Consider the following 20,362-nt stretch of genomic DNA (forward strand, 5'->3'; position numbering starts at 1 on the left):
ACCTGCTCCCATCCTTGAGGATTTTGGAGATGGTGTGGGCTGCAGCGTGCTGACAGGATATTGAGAGGAGGGATGAGGAATTCTGCCTAGAGACTCAGGGATATGTCTGCTTGGGCCCAATTCTGAGTTTAGAAAAGGTGTGAGGAGCTCTCCACACAGAGGAAGTGGTGGGAACAGAGATCTGTAGGAGGGAACAGGCATGGCAGCCGGTTGTAGACTGAGAACACAGAGGCAAGAGGGTACCTGAAAAGAGGGTACCTGAGGAGCTCCAGAAGGCCTTTTAGTCCATTTTAAGCCTCTTCAGAGGATGGTTGTCGAGTCAGGGGCTACCCTTACCTTTGTGCTTCATTTGGAGTGTTTCTTTTGCCAGGTGCAGTGGTGCATCTGTGATACCAGCTGTGTGGGAGGCTGAGAAAGGAGGATCATAAGTTGGAGGCCAGCTTGGGCAACATGGTGAGACTCCACCTCAAAAAAAAGACACAGAACTTTTTTTTTTTTTTTTTTTTTTTTTTTTTTTTAAGAAAGCCTGTTGTCAAGGTGTCCCTTTCAGATCTCAAGTGCCCCACTAAGGCAATATTCCCTTTATATCTTCTGGACTACCAAAGAATGGGACCATGGTGTCTTCCCACCTCCTCTCCTCTTGGTGGTGCCTTCTGACATCGATGTTGGAGACTCTGTGAACAAACATGTTCGTTTGCTCTGTGACAGGCACCCAATCCTCATAGCCACCTGTAAAGGCAAGTACTCCCTACATCTGAGTCACAGAGAGGTTAAGTAACCCAAGATCACACAACCAGTAAGCAGTAGAACCAGGTTCCAGTCTGGCTCCGGAGACCTTGCTTTTAGGTAACAGAGGAAGCCACTCCTTATTGTTAACAAGATTTTTTTTTCCCAATGGACCTTCATTTTATTTATTTATATGTGGTGCTGAGAATCCAACTCAGTGCCTCAGATATGCTAGGCAAGCACTCTACCACTGAGCCACAACCCCTGTTAACTAGTTTTATTGACTGTCCACCACATTCCACAGAGGTATAGGGAGAAAAGAGACACTGGTTTTTCATTCCAGCCTGGATTCTGTACAGCTCTCAGGGTGTGATCATACAGAGTCACACCATGCTGGGTAAGTCCTGGGAACTGCTATCACCCACCCAGTGAGCATGGTCCCAGGCCTCAGCAGAGCTGGGCTTTGCTATGGAATGTCTCTGACAAGAACTCCACTTGTCAGCACATTCTAGAAATCCTGTACTTAATGCAGAAGGATTGTGATCCACTGAAACTATCTTTGTGCCTGTGAGAAAAAGACTTCTCACTTGAGTTATTGCAAATCCCATCTGTCTGCAGGTAGATCTCCCTGCCATTTCACTTGGCTTCAAATATCTTCTTCATTCTAAAGGGCATTTTATGCCATAGGCAGGTTCCACTGAAGCCACTTTGGAGAGAGGAGGAGGCAGGAGCTGGGGGCACTCATCGTGACAGAGCATGAATTTTACATGGGGGCCATGGTGTGGGGTAGCTCACAGGAAGGGGTCCATGGAGGAAGAAAGGTGAGGATGGGTGCACTAAACCAGGGTTCTCTGGGCTTTAACACTTCTTTAAAGACTTGGATATGGAGTATTTAGGGCTCTTTATTTTTATTCTGACCATCAATGTGTGTCAGGAACTTTCATGCTTTTTCTTTATTTTCCTGTCCACAAAATTGCCTGCATAGTAGGTTGGGACACACAGCCTGTGTTTTATATATTCATCTTTCTCAGAAGGCTCTTCCCCCCATATTTGTTCTAGTCCATGTTCTTATCTAGGCTTCTTAAGCTTATTTATGTTCTTCACAGGCATTTACATTTTCTTAGAAGACATTTTCAATTAATAACATGAAACGATGTAGAGAGACAGGTAGTAATGGTACATTTAAAAATAGTTCAAGCACAATTGCAGCACACACAGAGTCCTTCTGCCCAGACTGTGTGCTGGGATATGTTGGCTGAGGTGACCTGGAGGATTTTGGTGAGTTCTGGGCTGAAATCCTTATAGGTTGTTACAGCAAATTGTGTGTGTGTGTGTGTGTGTGTGTGTGTGTGTGTGTGTGTGTAGTGTTTACCTGGAAAGGGGAGGAGTGTGCAGATGACTCATTTAGAGAACATTTGAATGAGCGTGTGCCATACACAAGGCTGCTTTTCACTTTCTGGCTTCACCGTTGGCTTTCTGAAGCAGCTGACCACAGATTCCAAGTCTGCTGTCCCTGTGGCCACATGAGCTCTGGTGAGCAAACCAGGATCCAGAAATACAGTAGGGGCCAGAATCAAGGGATGTGTGTTAGTGTCCTGCAGGCACAGTGCAGGGACACCCAACTGTTTTTTCTGTCAAGAGTCCAGGTTTTATAATTCAATCCTCAAATTTCTCTGTGAGGAATTCCATTAGTGACTGGCAAAAATTTAGAAAATTCTTATTCTTTTATATAAAGTTAAACAGGAATTTTTTTAATTGCCTATCAGTTCATTTAGCAGAATACACATTGTTGGTTTTTTTTTTTTTTTTCAGTGTGTTTAAATAAATAATTTAGTATCTCAAATAGGGAAAAGTCTCCTCTAGTCCTGTTATGGAGCTGAGTTCAGGTGTTGCTGTTGTGGATGGGACAGTATTCTGGGTGCAGTGTTTTGTGGGTCTTATTCTCCCAGTAATGAAGATTCTTGGGCCAGACCTGTGCAGTCACAAGCTTGGGCTGAATTTTGGTTTAGGGTGATGTGAAGCATAAGGCATGGAGGGTGGGTGGGAGGGCCCTGTAAGGTGTTTACTGCTTCTATTCTATGGCATGGGAGCTCCTGAATCATGCCAGGAAACTACTGTGTCCTCCCTCCCTACTGGCCGCAGCTGCTGTGGTGTTATGTGGTAGGATCTTCTTCTTTTTTTTGAGAGAGAGAGAGAGAGAATTTTTAAATATTTATTTTTTAGTTTTCGGTGGACACAACATCTTTATTTTATTTTTATGTGGTGCTGAGTATCAAACCCAGCACCCCGCGCATGCCAGGCGAGTGTGCTACTGCTTGAGCCACATCCCCAGCCCCGGATCTTCTTAACTTAGATTACGGTGGTTCCCTGGTGTTTTACAGAACGGCCAGGCTCTTGGGCTCACTGCCCCATCCTCTTGCAAGCACTTCCTATGCTGCGGACATGTTAGTCACTCTGGTTTATTCTGCAGCCTGAGCCAAGCAGAGCTATGTTATTCGAAGTTGGGATGCAGTAAGATGTCCCCAGGCTACCTTTTCCTGTCCACCCCTGTTCCCCTTAACTATGTTTCTCCTTCCCCCAAAGGCTTTTTTCTTTCCTCCCCATCTAGTTACATCCTATCCATCTTCTAAGAAATTCTCCCTAACTAGCTTGGCCCAAGTTCTTTGAAATCTGTAGGATGCGCAGTCTGTGCTGGACAGGGCAGGGACCCTGCCCAGCCCTGCCTGTCTTTGTGCCTGGATCTGGTTTGCCTGCCAGACCTGTGTGGTAATAGTGGAGCACACTGTGCTCAGAAAAAGGCTCCAAGGCAAGTCTTCTCCTGAGCAGGGAGTTGTTGAGAGGTGGGAAGAGACCAGTGTCTGACTTTTCTAACTAGTTCAGCATGCATTTTTAAGGACCCAGGTGTTCAAATACAGTGATCAAAACTTGGTAAATTTAACATTAATATGTTGTTTCATTTAAATTTGATCAGTCATTGGGGCTGGGATTGTGGCTCAGCGGTAGAGCGCTCACCTAGCACGGGCGGGACCTGGGTTCCATCCTCAGCACCACATAAAAATAAAGGCATTGTGAAAAAAATTTGATCAGTCACCCAAATAATGTCATAACTAATTTTTCCTGGTCTAGGATCACATTTTGTATCTAGTCTTCACATCTCCGCCTTTCTTTGTCTTTCTTAGCCAGGTATTTTATAGACTGTCCCAGGGTAGGTTTGTCTGATGCTTTCTCTTATTCCACCCAGGTTACAAGTTTGGGGCAGGGATGCTGCATCAGTAATGTTATGGCTTCCTCAGTGTGTCATATGCTGAGGCACCTGCTACTGGTTCTTTGATAAATTGAGTAAGGTAATTCCTTCAGGTTTCTCCCCTGTGAGAGTAGAGTTTCTAATTAATAAGTGATTTGTGGAGGGATTTTTTTGTTGTTGTTGTTTTTACTTTTGTTTTGCAGAACTAGGAGTTGAACCCAGGACTTCACCTTGCTAAGCAAGTGCTCCACCCCAGGGAGGTATTTTGAGACTCTGTAAATATGTGTTTTCATTGTTTTTTGTAAATCCCCCTGATGGGGAGGTTGGGGCCATCGATGGAGAGCAAAGGTACCCTGACCACTCTGATCTGGTAGCACTTTTGTAGACTGCTCATGTGCCAGGTCCTGTAACTGCTTACATAGGGTAACCACTTCGCTCCCTTGTATTATTAGCCCTATGAGTACTCAGATTACTGTTTTGCAGCTGGATACACTGAGGCACCAAAAGGTTGACTTGTCTGGGGTTGGGAAAGCTACTAAGTGGCAAAGTGTAATTCAAATCCAGCGGCTCTTACTCTAATACTGGGCTTTCCCCTTCTGCCTGCCTACTGTGTGCAGTGTATGTGTGTGCTGTTTGACACGGGATGCTACTTCCTAATTTCTGTGGGCTTTCCATCTCCTCTGCACGTGAAGATCTTCAAGACCACTTAGCTTTCACTATCCCTGGATGCACTTGGCTTTTCACTGAGAGCAACAGTGCAGTCTTTCTAGGCATGATAGATGGACTGGGAAAAATCCAAAGACTTCTCATTTTGAGATTGGAATCCAATAGAGCTTATCATTTTTGCCAGATGAATCTTTGTTGTGTGTGTAAATTTGACATTTGTGCATGTGCAAAAGCGCATGAAGAGGCTTTGGCCCATGAAGGAGTAACCCTTATATAGAGCCTGGACTTCCTCGGTAAGCAACCAGAAAGCAGGCAAAAATATACAAAATAGCTCTTTGCAGATACTGGACAATAGGCTGCTCATGAGGTGATCCTCTAGGGAAAGGAAATGAGGAGGTAAGCCCTCTGGTCTTCCTGTCAGGAGACAATTTCCACCTCTTAGTGCAGTGAGGAGGAAGACAAAGCAGGGATGCCAGAGCAGCTGGAATTTGCAGCAAGCATAACAGAGGAAAAAAAGCCATGCAGAGGAAAAGCTCTGAACTTGTGTTTGCGGGGCTCCTCAAGGCTTTTGGTGAATACTCATTTGTGTTGCATGGGATGAAACTGAGGGAGCAAAGTGAAGAACAGCTGCTAAGGAGCCATAAGCAGAGCCTTTTACAGGACTGAGTGACATTGGAGTTCACTGCAGTGATAGTGGAGAGACCTGTGGAACACCCAGGCACTCAGTAGGCACCTCAGAAGGGTCGTGCCTTAGTGTCTAGTATGTATCTTAGAAAACACTCCTTCATACGCATGTTGAAAACAAATCTCAGTTTCCTCTACTACACTCACAACACATCACTTCTGACTTCAGAGGTGCGTGATGGGGTTTCCTCCATAGTTCTTGACTTAGAACTCCCTCCCCAAGGTCAGCTAGAAACTAGAATTTCTCTTCCCCCTGGCAGGTCAATTCTAGCGACCAAGCAGTTGTATAGTGGCAGACACCAGCTGGGTGTCCACCAATTCAACCCAATTCCAACACTACCTGGAGACAGTATCGGATCCCACAGGTTCAGGGCTCAGTCCCCAAGGCCTCTCCATTCCTTAGATTCCAATTGCAAGCCCTAGATAGTTTTACCTGATATATTTTTTTAAATATTTATTTTTAGTTTTAGGTAGACACAATATCTTTATTTTACATTTATGTGATGCTGAGGATCGAACCCAGTGCCCCATGCATGCTAGGCAAGCGCTCTACCACAGAGCCACAACCCCAGCCCTTACCTGATATTTTTAATGGACTGGCAATACATTGGAGTTCCCACAACCCCCACCTGATTTCAATTAATTTGCTCAAGTAGCTCACAGAACCCAGGAACTCGTTTAGGTTTACTGATACTACAGGGGATACAGATGAAGAGATGCATAAAGCAAGATATGGAGAAAGGAGTATGGAACTTTCATACCTTCTCTGGGTGTTCCACCCTCGAGAAACTGCCATGTGTTTGGCTGTCTAGAAGCTCCTCCCTGTGCTTTGGGTTTTTATGAAGACTTCATTGCATAGGCGTGCTTGAAGCATGGAGATATATATTATGATATACATTTAATAATACCATGCCCCCAAATTAACTAGAACTAGATCACAGATCTAAATGTAGAGGTGAATATGATGACACTTTTAGAAGAACATATGGGAGAAATCTTTCTGAACTTTACCTAGGTAAGTATTTCTTAGGCTCAAGCCATTAAAAAGTGATAACACCCTTTAAAACATACTGTTAAAAAAATTAAAAAGTGAGGAGGAGCGAGGAATGGAAAGTTGTTGGTCAAAGGGTACAAAATTGCAGGCTGGGTACAATGGCGAACACCTGTAATCCCAGCTACTCTAGAGGCACAGGCAGGAGGATCACAAGATCAAGGCCAGTCTCAGCAACTTAGGGAGACTCTTGTCTCAAATAATAAAAATTAATGGGAATATACCTCAGTTGTAAAGAACTCATGGGTTCAATCCCTAGTATTGCAAAAAGGGGGGAAAAGGTACAAAATTTCAGACAGGAGGAATAAATCTTGAGCTGTCTTGCATAACAGGGTGACTATAGTCAATAAAGTATTGTTTATAGGTTAAGCATTCCCAGTCCACAGACTTGGAAAAGATATTTGCAATATGAATATCTTACCAAGTGCCTATAATGAGAACATGTAGAGAAGTCTTACATGCGGGCACAGTGTCACATACCTGTAATACTAGCAAATTGGAACCTGAGGCAGAAGGATTGCACGTTTGAGGCCAGCCTCAGCAACTCAGCAAGATCCTGTCATAAAATGAGAAACAGCTCAGTGGTAAAGTTTAACCCCCGGTACCAGGAGTGGGGGGGGGGGATAAAAAGGAAAGAAAAGAATTCTTACAAGAGTAAAAAGATAATGCAAATTTTAAATAGGCAAAAATTCTTAATAAATATTTCTCCAAAGAAGATATAAAAATGGCTAATCACATGAAAAGATGCTCAATCTCATTATCATCAAGGAAATGTAAATTAAAATAATGAGGTATCGATGTACCCATACAGTGGCTTAAATTAGAGAATAACCAATGTTTTAGTCAGCTTTTTCACCACTGTAATGAAAGGACCTGACCAGAACACCTCTAAGGAGGAAAAGTTTATTTGGGGGCTCACAGTGCCAGAGGTCTCAATCCACAGACATCAGGTTCCATTCCTTGGGGCTTGAGGTGAGGCAGAACATCATGGCAGAAGAGTGTAGTGGAGAGAAGCATCTCACATGATGATCAGAAAGCAGACAGACTCACCAAATACAAATATATACCCCAAATCCATGTCCCCAATGTGCACATCCTCCAGCCACACCCACCTGCCTTCAGTTAGCACTCAATTAATCCCATCAGGTGATTGATTCACTGATAAACATTAAGACTCTCATAACCCAATCATTTCTTCTCTGAACCTTCTTGCATTGTCTCACATGTGAGCTTTTTGGGGACACCTCACATCCAAACTATATCAACCAACAGTAAAATAATACAAAGAGTAGAAAAGAACATAAACTTTGAAACCCTTACATATTGCTGTTGGAAATGCAAAATGATACAACCTCTTTGGGAAATTATTTGGAAGTTTTTTATTAGAAAAATTGTATGTCCCATATAACCCAACAACTTTACCCCTAAATTACCCAAGAGGAAAAAACAAAACAAAACTCATATGGTTACCAAAGGACTTGTGCATGAATATTAATTGCAGCATCATTCATAATTGTCCCAAACTGGAAACAGTCCAAATGTTCATCAACACCTGAGTGGATAAACAAATTATGGCATGTTCATAAATGTCAGCAACCAAAAAGGATAAACCACTGATATGTGCAACAGAAGGGTTGATTCTCATGGTTGAATATGCCAGGCAAAAGAAGCCAGATAAAAAGAACATGCAGTGTCTGGCTTCATTCATATGAGATTTTGGAAAAGGGTGTTTTAAATCTATAGTGACAGCATATTACTGGTTGCCTTGGGGTAGTAGAGGTAGAACAAATTGTAAAGGAATGAAAGAACCTATTGAGGTGGTGGAAATTACTGTCATTATACTGAGGGTCACATCAGTGTATATATTTCCCAAAACTCATTGAACTGTATACTTAAAAACAGGTCTGTTTTTGCTATGTAAATTAAATTGTATCTCAAGATTTAAAAGAGAAAAGTGGGGGAGCCTCAAAATGATCATTTTGCTCCACAAACAACTGCTTGCCTAAACTTCAATACTCATTTAAAGGATGATAGAAAAATCCAAACACTTAACAGCATCAATAACAATCATAACATAAATCTCAAATCAAAAACTACTGGACAGCCAGCTGTGGTGGCGCACTCCTGTAATCCCAGTGGCTCGGGAGGCTGAGGCAGAAGGATAGCGAGTTTAAAGCCAGCCTCAGCAAAAGTGAGGCACTAAGCAACTCAGTGAGACTCTGTCTCTAAATAAAATTCAAAATAGGGATAGAGATATGGTTCAGTGGTTGAGTGCCCCTGAGTTCAATTCCTAGTACCAAAAACAAACAAACAAACAAAAACTACTAGACAGGTGAAGAAGCAGGATATTATGACCTATGACCAGAAAAAAAGTCTGTCAATATAAATAAGCCAAGAAATCACAGCAATGATAGAATCACTAGAAAAGGATTTTTTAAAAGAGTTATGGTAAGTGTGTTGAAAGTTTAAAGAAAAATCAGATCATCGGAGCACAATGGAAGATATAAAATTGAACCAAATGTAAGTTCTAGAGTTGAAAATACAATTCTGAAAAGTTCACTGAACAGAGTTAACAGAAAATTACATTCTACAGAAGAATAGTTTACTGAACTTGAAAACAAAGCAACAGAAACTTCACAAATTAAAGCACATAGAGAAGAAAGACTGAAAGAAAACTGAACGGCACCTTAGTGACCCATGGAAAAAATATCAAAGGCCTGACGTGTAATTGGATTTCCAGAAGAGGCAGGAGAGGAAAGAACAGGAAAATATTTGAAGAAATAATGGCAGAGCATTTTCCAAAGTTAATGAAAAATTCACATATCCAAGAAGCTTCATGAATGCTATCCAGGATAAACATGAAGAGAATCAATTTTAAGACACAACAAAGGGCTGGGGATGTGGCTCAAGCAGTATCGCGCTCGCCTGGCATGTGTGCGGCCCGGGTTCGATGCTCAGCACCACATACAAACAAAGATGTTGTGTCCGCCGATAACTAAAAAATAAATATTAAAAAAAAAAAGACAGCAAAAAATCAAACTACTGAAAAATGATGATAAAAACAAAATTGTAAAAGCAACCAGAAGAGCAAAGTCAATGTATACAGGGAAATAAAAACAAGAATTCATACATAGACTTTTCATCAAATTACTCAAGCCAGAAGATAAGAGAACAATATCTTTAAAGTGCCAAAGTAAAAGCCTGTCAACCTAGGATTCTGTATCCAGTGAGAATTATCTTTCATAAGTAAAGGAAGTTTTTTTTTAAAGGCATGTAGTCCTTCTTCACCCAAAGCAAGTCAGTCTAGTTCTTCTAATGGCTATTATGACTCAGCTCCTAGGTGCCTTTATAAGTTTGACATCTTTAGTTACAATCTTGAGTTAAGTGTGACTGTAGCAAATTACATGAGTTGGGAAGAAATTGAATTGCTTTACAAATGTTAAAAACCACTGCCCCCATAATAACAAAGAGGTTTTAGGCTCTGAGCAACCATACAGGAGATCACATCTCAGTGACTTATAATCCTATTTGTGATCCCCTTCTTCATCCTTCTCCCCTGTGCTGCTGTGACATACCCCTACAGGGCATCATTTAGGCCCAAGCTGTTCTTATTAACAGACTCTTCCCAGCCCTGTGAGCAGACTCTTCATTGCACTGATAGGACACCCCCTTGTTTGGATGAATAAGAAACTGGATTTATCTTGAAATAACTTGTTTGTTGAAGTAGAATAGGTGAGGGGAGTCTTTGGAGGTGGAGAGTACTTCTAATAAGCCTTGTTCTTTTTTCCTACCATGGAAGACTGTTAGCTAAATAGATCAGCCGAGAACAGGAGCATGTCCACTCAAATCACTCAGAAAGTAAAATAGCAGCTTTACAACCCTTCACCCAGAAAGGTGCATCTATTCCATGTTCAGTAAAAATTTTCTGAGGGGGCTGGAGATGTGGCTCAAGTGGTAGCGCGCTCACCTGGCATGTGTGCGGCCCGGGTTCGATCCTCAGCACCACATACAAAGATGTTGTGTCTGCAGAAAACTAGAAAATTTTCTGAGGATGTAGAGGGGCAAATATGGCATCCAGCTTCCATTTTGGACCCCAGCGATCCCTACTCCTGGTTTGTATGCCCTTGTAGTCTCTTGCAGCATTGTATCAAGGTTGGTCTACATGACCAATCAATACAATATGTCAGAAACTATGTCTTATGGCGTATGAGATTAAGTTATTAAAAGAATTACAACTTCCATCTAGAAGGTCCTCCCTTGCTTGCTCCCTGTCGAATCTCTAGCTGAGAAAGGCGGTTGCACAATTGAAGACACACTGAAGCAGTCCTGTGCAGAGGCCTGTGTGGGAGTGGCTAAGGACTACAGCCCACAGGCATTTGTGTGGGCCTTCTTAGGAATAGATGCCCAAGCAAAGCCTCAGATGACACGGCCTTGGCTGGCAGCTTGGCTATAACCTTAGAAGAAATCGTAAGTCAGAACTACTCAGCTAAACCAATAGTAAGTGTTTATTGTTTTAAGCCACTAAGTTTTGGAGAATTTTGTAACACAATGATTTATAACTAATGCAGCTAAGCAGAGTATGAGGAAAGATAGGAGACTTGACTTTTGTCTAAGAGTCTACAGTCTGCTTAGGAAGACAGATCACTTGAGCCAGTAACTGTCTCAGGCTTATGTGCCAAGTGAGAGAAGGTTGATTCCAGTGTATCTACTTCTGGGTAGAAAAGTGAGAGCTCAGTGCTTGAATTTCATCTTGGTGAACACGGCTGTCAGAATCCCACAGAGTGGATCCTTCTAAGTTCTTAAATGTAGTTTCACCAGACTCAGAAATACCAGCAAAGATTTGGTACTGGAGTTGGCTGCTGCTTCAAACTTAAGGGTCTCAGGCAATTTGTCATGTTCTTAAATTTGTCTTCCCCTTAGCCAGCCTACCTGATGGCTCACTGTTTGAATTTTAACTGGTAGGAAATCTGAGTTTTTATATCCACACTGGATTTCTGAAACAAACAAACACACACACACACACACATACATATTTTAGACTATATTTGTCATATAATGAGCCTTTGTGTTACATGTGGGAGTCAAACAGGGACCAACAATCAAAATGGAGTCTGCTCGTTCTGCACATGGTGACTTTTTATACTATCAATCCTCTCCATTGTGTGATTTTGTTTCAGTCCCTCTTGGTAAGGAGGCAGATGATGGATCTTTCTTTTCCTCTCTCTTTGAAAGGTACCAGTAACCCCTGGAGCCATCTCTCAAGTGCCAAAATTTAGTTTATATACAGTGTGGAGCTTAACATTATTCTCTACCATGAATACTCACAGGTCTTCCCCAACCACCTGCTCTTCTCCTGTTCCTACAATGTGCTTAGACACAGCCGGCCCTCTCTTGATTCTTATTTTGAGCAGATTGTTCAGTCATTTCTTGATGGAGTGTTTAATTCTACTTTGTTCAGTTCTATTCTTGCCCATCCATGTCTGGTTCCTCTTGCGTAGCATCAGGTATGTTAGAGTAAGTTCAAAGGATGTATGTTGACCATGACTTTTGCCTGGCTGTGGAGTCTGAGGACACACAGATCAGTCCTCTGCCTCCTTTTTCCCCAAGGCTCTTGGATTGTTCTGACCTCTTTGAGTGGAAGCTGGCATATGCAGGCCTATTTCCAATGAGAATTAGCAAGGCCAGGGTATACATATTCCCTGGTTCTCATTTTTGTCCCTTCTAGGCTTTTAGAATGGTCAGAGCCAAGAATAACACAGCTGTGAGACAACCCCACAATATTAGCCAGCCCCCTCTTTGAAATCCTAGATGCTGAGGTGACTTCTCCTCACTACATGTAGCTGGGTTTTCTCTCCCCTAAAGAAAGAAAGGCTGGGAGTCTGCCCAGCCTTAGTCCTTGGTGCCCCTTACTATCCATTCTGCATTATAGGACAAGGATTGTTAAAACTATAGTGCCTCTCATGACCACCATTCATACAATGGGAGTTTCCCCAGTGCTTTCATGAAAGGAGAATTTGAGGGATCCAAGTAAATAGGTGACCAGAGTGAGCACAGGGAGCTCAGCAGCAGTCTCACAGTGACTGAGACCCTGCGTTCCTCAGCAGCATGTGCTCCATTCTTGTTGTATCCCCTATACTAGTATATATGCCCCTCCTTCTTCCTAGTCCACCTGTTCTTCCTTGGTGAAAAAGCTTTGAGAGGAAATATCTATCAAATGCTCTGGATGGGATTCCTTCTGCTAGCCAGGGAGGGCTACACATTCATGGGAGCTGATGATTTCTTCATTTACTCTGCAGGTTCCTGGGGTCAGGTTGTTGTTATGAAATTAAGGCTTCCCTGCCTGCTATCTGCTTCCTTGGCTGTTGCCCCCTGACTGTCAGGCAAGTGGTCCGAGGATGTGAGCCTCTGCTGGTTCTTTCCTACTCAGATTCTGTTTATACAGCTTATATTGTTTGAAAAAGAGAAGGCTCTGCACTGAAAACTAGGGAAAGGGTCCTTAAATGGAGCTGATCTTCTATTAATTATTCTGCCAAAGGCACTTCTGTGAATAAAATTGCAAGATAACGGCTTAGTATTCCCATGGGAAGATTTTTTTTTTTTTTTTTTTTTTTTTTTTTGCCTGGATGATTGGCTCTGCCTCACCAAGCCAAAGAATGCAACATCTCTCACTTGCTCAACAGAAGTCTCTCTGAAGTCTGGTGTTGTCCACCATACTCTTGGCTGTCCCACTGGCTACCTCTGAAGGTGTCATATTGGCTCTTACCTATTAAAAGGGTTAGATGTCTTCTAATACTCTAGAGAGCCAGTCCTTTGAGCTTGGACTTATCCTTATCCTTGCTATTTTGTTTTTTTATGTTCATACTAGAAATTGAACCCAGGGCCTTATGCATGCTGGGCAAGCACTCTACCACTGATCCACATCCCCAGCCCTTTGTATTTTTATATTTTTATTTCAAGGTGGAATCTTGCTAAGTTTCCCAGGCTGGCATTAAACTTACAATCCTCCTGCCTTAGCTTCCTGAGTAGCAGGGATTATAGGAGTACACATGCCCCCAACTTATCCTTGATTTCATTACAGAGATTCCTAACAGGCAATTTTTTCTTGGTTTTAGGTGCATGCCCTTGGAAAAACATTGGTGATGTTTCTATTTAATGATTTCATAACACACGTGTATTTAGGAGGCTCTTGGGACAATCAGGCAGGCAAGTGTCATCCAAACGGAGGGTTCCCAGACCAGGAAACAGAGATAGGACAGTCATGACTATAGAGTTTCCAGACCAGGGAAGGGAGATGGTATGGTCTGGTATGGTCCCTGGCATCAAACACTGAAATTGGGCCCTAGCCTCTCATGATCACCAGGCCATATGATGGTAGCTTTTCCAGTGCTGTGTAACTTCATCCCACATGACTTAATCCCTCTGAGATGGTTTCTTATCCTCAGGAGAGGTGATTATCTGTCTTGATGGGTTATTGTGAGAATTAAAGGGATAAGACACTGAGCACAGTGTGGTGCATGGTAGGTGCTGAGTGAATTTTAGCTTGCTAGGCCCATCTTGGCTAACTGACTCCTACAGCAGATGGTCATGGGGCAGTAGGATAGTTCCCACCATATCATGATTTATTAGAATTAGAAAAATACAGGTAACTTAATCCAAGACTCCATGTACAGATAGAACTGGAGGGATCGAGTGGCTTGCCTGAGACTTCTCAGCAAGAAGGTCAGAGGCTAAGCTAGAACTAGATCCAAGTGTCCCACCTCCCAGGCCTTTGCTCTTGCCCCTCCACGACCTAGTCTTGCTGCCATTTCTGAGTCCCCTGTTGTGGCACATGTTTACTTATGCTCATAGAGTTTGTCCAGGGAGATTGTTCTAGACTGTGGCATCAGAAAGGTGACTCTTCCCACCTGTGAAATCAACCTTCCTGACTAACATTTTCTCCTTGACCATGATAGCCCATGGGCACCATGGGCAGCTGGTGGGAGGTGGCTAGAGCATGTGATGATAGTGAGGGATGTTGCACACCCATGGGAACACGAGGCTTTCTTTGCCCACTCCCAGCTGGCCGGGAACGGGCAGGGTTACCCAAGAACCTGAGTTGTGCTGAGAGTGGTAAGCAGGACCAACCACAACAGGGCTTGTCAAAGGAGCCAATGTGGCCTCTACCTTTTACCAGTGAACTTCAGAGACTAAACGTTCTCACTTTTAACTGCATTAAAACTTGAATAAGCGTCTCTGGTTTTGTATCATGCTTGTGTTATAGACAGAGACTCTAGCTGCCTTCAGAGTCGAATGGCCTTCTGGAATTGTTTTGCTATCCAGGTTTGTGTTTTCTGAGTTTATTGTCTTTTAGAGGTTCTTCTGGGCTTTTGGTAATACCATTTAGACCATACATAGAAGTCAGTGTTTCACAAGCTTTTCATTTTATACCAAATTTAGGCCAGGTTCAGTTAGTCCCAATGTGACTTCCTGACCAGTGGAGGGGTAAGGGTTGGCAGTGGTCTAGGTTCTGGTCCTGACCTCAGCACTTGCTGACTGTAGGACTTAACTGCTCTGAACATCAGTTCCTTCATCAAAAAATTAGGATGATTTTCTATTCCTCCTAGGATGAGTGAGGGATGATTGAGTTAATTTATCTTGAGTTCCCAGAGCCATTAGTATTATAGACACTACCTGATCTGATGAGGCTGTCTCAGAAATCCTCATGGGAACTCAGTGGTGGAATGCATGTTGGGTTTAGATAGTGGATAAGGCTATTTATCTCTGAAGATGAAGCAGGGTGCTGTTGGGAATCATGCCAAGGTGAACCTGTTCTTACCAGCTCCTCACAGGAATATGTCAGGCACCCCTGGATGATGGAGGTTTGTGGCTGTGTGGCCCCTTCACCATTGCCAGAGAATGATGTTGAAAATATGTACCCAGAGGTGGTAAAGAGGGCAAATGGAATCATCTTTATGAATGAAACACCTATGTTGGGATTTTTTTGTAGTGAAATTGTTAGGTGACCCAATGGAGTTGACAACTTTGCATGCAGCCTTTCAGCTTCTGTTTAAGCTCTTAGCTGGTAGACCCTGAGGCCTTACCCTTTCCTTTGAAATTCAAGGGATGAACACACCACAAGTTCCCCTCTCTATACCTATTATTCCTATTAATCTGTCTCTGTGGAGTTTGGCCCACACTAAGCTTCCAGAGCCAGGTTGGAGCCTTGGGTTTCAAGGATGGGAATCCAGTTTGTGATAGAGTTCATCAGTGTGTGGTGGGGCCTCTGCTGACCAAAAGCAGAGGCAAGTAACCTTCTGTGGTGAGTTGGCCAGGATAGTTACCTTTGAGAAACTCCAGCCATCATGCCCTTTTCTTAAAAAGTTTGCTGAGTTTTAAGGTTGCAGTACTTTTAATGGGAAAAAAAAAAAAACTTCATAGTCAAACGCTTCTTATCCAACACAACCAGGATTGATTGTTGGTTTTCTAATTTTTAAAAGGCAGTGAAACTTTTAGGACTCCTAAAAAATAGAAGCATAAACAATGGACATTTTATTCTAACTTGTACCTGTTAGCATGGAGTAAGAAAGGAGCCCTGGCATGGCAGACACAGTGCCACAAGCAAGTGTGCACAGCAGTGACAGCCCAGTACTGCTCCTAGACCCACCTTGGTGGGGACTCAGAGTGGGCTCAGGGAATCTGTTTTCCACCTCTAATAAGTAGTCTGCCTGCTGGACGCTTCTCTCAGAAGGAAATTTTCTAGATGAACTGAGGAAGGCTATTAATTACCTAAAGTACAAAATTGAAATTTAATCATTTTTTAAATTTACTGTTTTTAGAAGCATAGACCTGTATTTTTTCTTATTACAAAAGTAATACATGCTCACTGTAGACAATCAAAACATTATAAAAATACATAACATAAAAAATTAAAGTTCAGTATACTGCCATCCTCTAAAGACTAACCATGCTTAACAGTATTTATTGTGTATGCCTTCAAATTTCCATATATATCTTTTTGAAATAAAAATGGGTTCACAATACACATTTACTATTTTGGTGACTCATTTTTTTATTACAAATTTCTATGAGCTTTTTTCCATTTCAGTGGAGATAGATCTAGCTTATGTTTTTTTCCTCTAGTGCTAGCATGAAAACCAGGGCCTTGTGCATGCTAGGCAAGTGCCCTGCCACTGAGCTACATCCCCTTTTTATTTTTTGTTTTGAGATAGGGTCTCTAAGTTGCACAGGCTGGCCTAGAACTTGGGAATCCTCCTGCTTCAGCAGGTGTTCACTGGAATTACAGGTATGTGCCACCACACAACTTTCTACCTTAGTTAACAGTTGGCTTCCATTGTATGATAACATACATTTAACCCCTTCCCTACCAATGAACATTTAGGTAGTTTTTCAGTCTTAATTCTTACAGATAGTGCTATAGAGCACATTCTGGTACATAGACTCTATTGCTCATTTGTGTGAGTGTAACTGTAGAAGAAGAAAATCCTAGACATGGAGTTTCTGGGTCACAGTGTATATCCATTTCAAATCAAAGCTGGGCTTGGTGGAGCATTGCCTATAGCCCCAGCTACTCAGGAGACTGAGGCAAGAGGATCACTTGAGTGATGAGGCCAGGCCAGGCAATAGCAAGACTGTGTCTTGAAGAAAATAAATAAGCTGGGCGTAGTGGTGCACACATATAATCCCAGCCACTTGGGAGACTGAGGCAAGAAAATCTTGAGTTTGAGGTCAGCCTGGGAAACTTAGTGAAACCCTGTTTCCAAAAAAATTCATAAAAAGGGCTGGGGATGTAACTCAGTGATAGAGCACCTGCCTAGAGTGTGAGGCTCTGAGTTTAATCCACCAAGAAGAATCACAAACAAACAAAATAAAAACAGGAAGGGAGAAAGGAGGGAGGGAAAATAAAAAGAAATTATAATAGTTATTACAAATAGGACCCCCAGACACACACTCCCACATATATCTCCATTATGAGATTAAATGAAATTCCTAAATTTCAGGGTTAGAGGTGTAGCAGGAGTAGCTGGAGCATGTTTCTATGAGCTTCCAGTTCCTAGAGTTTCCCCACCTGCCGCAGGGTAGGGTCCTTCCAGGACAGCCTGTTTCTTCTTGGGCTTCCATGATATTCAGTAAAGACATATGTTAATAGTCACGCCCTCATTAGGAAGGGTTTACAGATCTCCAGCTCCTGAAGGTTTCATCTCTTCATCTCCAATTCCCATCCCTAGGACTTGGAGCAGCATCTCAAATAACTCTACCTGCAGCATACTTGGGTCCCAGAAAGTTCAGGTCACCAAGCCATCCTGCATAATGCCCTTTTACCTGGGCAGTTTTGAGTGCCAGGATTAAAATTCACTTCCCCATATTTACCAGTTTACTTTTCTCCCAGCACTCTAAGAGGACCTCTTTTCTAATACCCTCACTATCTGTTTTAATCTTTGCTAATCTGGGTGAAAAATAATATCTGGTTTGTACTTTTTAAATCAGTGATATCAAGGTTTTATATATTGTCTGTTTACCAGCTGTTCTTATTTCTCTGTCTCGAACAGTCCCCCAGTGGGACGTGTGCATGGTGATAATGCCCCCATTCCTACTGCGATCATTATCATTAGTAGATGGCACCACAGCCCTGCTCCCTGGGGAAGCAGTGGCTTCATGGAGGCCTGTGTTCAGAAAACTGAGCATATTTATTTGCTAGACAATTTAGTGGGGCTTTGGGGGGACTGGGGGAATCCATTGTTTCTCTCTCAGCCTTTGGGAGGATTAAAACTGGCTAACTTAGAACTTGGACTTCCTCTGGTCCAGAAAGTGAAATCCTTACCAAAAGCTGGTTCATGAGCACTTCAATTGGCTATAAACCCAGATTCATCTTGTTCTGGCCCCTAAAGCCAGACATAGCAGGAAGACCTGATCGGGTTGGCTCATCGTGCCAGTTCATCAAGCCTTGCATTAGTTAGAAGGAAGAAAGGTTGGATGCGATTGTCCTCTGCCACAGTTGGCTTTGTCCAATACCAAAGCAGTTTTTAATCCTGTTGTGGGACTAGTGGCTTGCAAAATAAGCTTCTGGGAGGATTTGTCATTAACATTCGTGGAACTTATTGAAGTCAAAATAAATACCTGGATAGCCCTCAATAAATAGGATCAGAGTGACACACTGAATGAATTTCTGGCTACCATTATGAGCCAGGTTCCCTTAGATGCTAGGAATATTTGGTGAGCATGACAGAAGCTTCTGGCCCTGCAGAAGAAGACAATGGTCAAGAAAACAGAATTTCTGAGATGTGTGCTGTGGAGGAAATAAAACAGGGAAATGAAGGGATGGGGATCTAGCTCAGTTGGTAGAGTGCTTGCCTCTCATGCACAAGGCCCTGGGCTCAATCCCTAGCACCTGAAGGAAAAAAATGGGGAAATGAGGTTGAGGAACAGGGAAAGATGCACATCTGTAGATGTGGTAGTCAAGAGAGGCTTCCAAGAGGTGGCCTGAGAGCCACTCTTGGACCAGATGGGGAGCAGATACTTGGTGATGTAGAAGATCTGCAACAGCAGAACAGAGGAGGGAGCTCCAGTGTCAGCAGGGTACAGAGAGGAGGCCCTGGGGCTGAACAAGTCGGAGAGGTCAGAGGAATGGACAGGGCCTCTGTCACATGGGACCTTATTTTTTTTTCTTATTTTTTTTAATTGGTTGTTCAAAACATTACAAAGCTCTTGACATATCATATTTCATACATTAGATTCAAGTGGGTTATGAACTCCCATTTTTACCCCAAATACAGATTGCAGAATCACATCGGTTACACATCCACATTTTTACATAATGCCCTATTAGTAACTGTTGTATTCTGCTACCTTTCCTATCCTCTACTATCCCCCCTCTCCTCCCCTCCCATCTTCTCTCTCTACCCCATCTACTGTAATTCATTTCCCTCCTTGTTTATTATCCCATTCCCCTCACAACCTCTTATATGTAATTTTGTATAACAATGAGGGTCTCCCTCCATTTCCATGCAGTTTCCCTTTTCTCTCCCTTTCCCTCCCACCTCATGTCTCTGTTTAATGTTAATCTTTTCTTCCTGCTCTTCCTCCCTGCTCTGTTCTTAGTTGCTCTCATTATATCAAAGAACACATTTGGTATTTGTTTTTTAGGGATTGGCTAGCTTCACTAAGCATAATCTGCTCTAGTGCCATCCATTTCCCTGCAAATTCCATGATTTTGTCATTTTTTTTAGTGCTGCGTAATACTCCATGGTGTATAAATGCCACATTTTTTTTATCCATTCATCTATTGAAGGGCATCTGGGTTGGTTCCACAGTCTAGCAATTGTGAATTGTGCTGCTATGAACATCGATGTGGCAGTATCCCTGTAGTACGCTCTATGGGACCTTAGCCAGAGAAGTAACCTGTGCATTGTCCTAAATGCTGTGGAAAGGCACAGGAGGGTTTTATGTTTGTGGGTTTTAATTTTATGGAGATACTATTTATGTAAAGTAAAATATAAAGATCTTAAGGGTAAAGTTTAGAAAGTTTGTGAATCATGGGAGTTTTAAGTAGAGTGAAGGGGCAACATGATTATATTTTAAGAAGACCCCACTGATAGCTGTATCCATAATGGATGAATGGATGGATGAACAGTATTCCCATCTCATATGTGTGTGTGTGTATATACATGTATATAGTTGTAGATGGACACAATACCTTTATTTTATTCACTTATTTTTATGGGTGCTTGAGGATTGAACCCTGTGCCTCATACATGCTAGGCAAGCACTGTACCACTGAGCTATAGTCTCAGCCCCAGTATTCCCATCATTTTTTTTAAGTTTTCTTCCCCACCCCACCCCCAGTATTCCTATCTTAATTAGTAAAAAGTAGTGAGGCCCTGAGCAGGGCATTTTTTTGAAAAGAGAATCTGAAGGTGGCATTTGACATTATTCTTCTGCAGTCCCTGCCCAAGGAAAAGGCCAGATGGTGGGACAGGAGGAATGAGTTTTGATTC

The 20,362-nt window shown here is 42.5% G+C and overlaps 1 protein-coding gene across 5 annotated transcripts in view; it reads left to right on the forward strand.

The window, feature by feature from the left end:
- Positions 1–20,362, forward strand: part of LOC308644521 (store-operated calcium entry regulator STIMATE) — a 50,976-nt gene that overhangs the window by 7,825 nt on the left and 22,789 nt on the right. The window contains exon 2 of one of the 5 annotated variants that reach the window (XM_081285769.1): positions 371–453. The exons of the other annotated variants lie outside the window; for them this stretch is intronic. The gene's annotated coding sequence lies outside the window, so the exon portion shown is untranslated. The remainder of the gene's footprint in view (positions 1–370; positions 454–20,362) is intronic. 5 annotated transcript variants of the gene reach the window in all.

This window comes from Spermophilus citellus, assembly GCF_964194105.1.
Source record: "Spermophilus citellus genome assembly, chromosome: 3".
NCBI lineage: Eukaryota > Metazoa > Chordata > Mammalia > Rodentia > Sciuridae > Spermophilus > Spermophilus citellus.